This window comes from Acyrthosiphon pisum, chromosome X (assembly GCF_005508785.2).
Source record: "Acyrthosiphon pisum isolate AL4f chromosome X, pea_aphid_22Mar2018_4r6ur, whole genome shotgun sequence".
NCBI lineage: Eukaryota > Metazoa > Arthropoda > Insecta > Hemiptera > Aphididae > Acyrthosiphon > Acyrthosiphon pisum.
In genome coordinates, this window is record NC_042493.1 from 117054738 (window position 1) to 117056707 (window position 1970).

The window sequence follows — 1970 nt, forward strand, 5'->3', positions numbered from 1 at the left end:
AATTGTGACACTTGTATATGCATTTAGTATGTAAATAGTTTATATTTGAAGAAATGCATAATATGGATACAACTAATATTATGATTATTATTTGAAAGTCTGGTAATTTTTAATATGAATATGAAGTTTGATATTTACGAGGACTATATAGAAATATAATATTTATCATATAGTTACATCTAATATGATTTTTTATATGTATATGAAGTTTGTATACATGTTCATTGAAAATATGATACTATTATTCAAACAAGTGTATCAATTATTTATATTAAAGTCGAATACAATAAAACCTAAATTTATATCAGCATTGCAGACTGATGCAATTATATATTTTTGCGAGATTTTTAATATTTACGTATCGTCTTTTTAAGATCTGTATAGTGAATATATGTGTTAAAGTATAAATATATTTATATTAACGAACAGTATGTTGATATTACGATCGAAATGGTGATATTTACAACGAGTATAGAAATATAATATTATAAATATATATTATATCTGTATAAAATCAAACTATAACTAATTATTTAATTTCAGTACAATATTAACGAAGCTAAGTTGTTTGTAAATTTAATTTTAAAAAAAAAATGTTTCTTAATTTCCTAACGATATAATTTAATATGATAGTTTAAGTATTCAATGTCATTTTTAACAGTTTGGCATTTTTAATAGCTGAATAAATAGGTCAATGGGTAAACAACAAAAATACTAATATAGCACTATTTTTATTCAATAGCACATTTTTTTAATATAGATTATACATTCATCGGTGTGTCAAAAAGCTTGAAATGTATAAGTTATAATGTAATAAGTTATGACGATAGCTATTTATATTTTATTTAAAGATAAAGAAAATATTTTTTTTAAAGCATTTTGAGTTAAAATTTATACGGCGTTTGTAAAAATCCCAAGAATTTCCTTTAAATTTAATTCTTTATTCTAAGTCAGTAAAATCATATTTAAACATGTTTTATGACAACATTATGTTATAAAATATCACAATAATTAATAACCATTTTTAAAATACTTTATTTTTGATGTAATGTCTTTTATATATTTATTAATTATTCTAAATTTGTCAGACAATTATGGTTATTACAACAACCAAATATAGTTAAGAAATATTATTTTTAAAATCACGCATTTAAAAACCTTAACAATTAGGTGAGTCAGAGAATTGTGCTGAACAACGACTGTAAAATTCGTGTATATATACCTATGGAGGTATATACCTATACGAGCTTTTGAAAATCAACATCAGTTATTATTTTGTATAATTACTACCTGATTCTGCATGGCGTTTTGTCCTGCGACCACTACTGCAATTTGTCACAAACATTTAATATTACAGTTTGTAATGTGATTATCACTTACTTTTTTATTTATTTTCATAGGCATTCATTCTTTTTTGTTGGTAAACCAGATTTCTTTCGTAGTCCTGTATTTTTGATTTTAATTCGGCATTGTCTTTCTCGAATTTAGACATATGGTCATTTTTTAATCTAAAAATATATATTCACATAGTTTAAATTTGTTTATATAGCTGCTTAAATATAATATAAACCCTTCTTAGTTATATATTATACATTATAAAATTGCATGATGCAATAAATATGTGCAACACAGGCCCCAGTTTTGGATTTTTGAATTAAGAAGATTAATTGCGTAGAAAAATATTGATTAATCGTTGTAACCATCCATTCCAATGGCGTATTTAGGATAGGATGGCCGATGAACCTGACCACCCCCTTTTTTGTGTAGTATTCAGGAAAGGCTATATATATATAATATATATAGTATTTAATCTAGAGGTTCACCACACCTTAGGAGATTTCTAGCTAAGCCACTGCATAATTTATGTCAAGTATAAAAAAATACTAAACAAAGCTTTTATATTTATTTATCTATATAAATTTCATTTATCTGTTATCCTTATCTAGATACCTTAGGAAATTTTATCTACT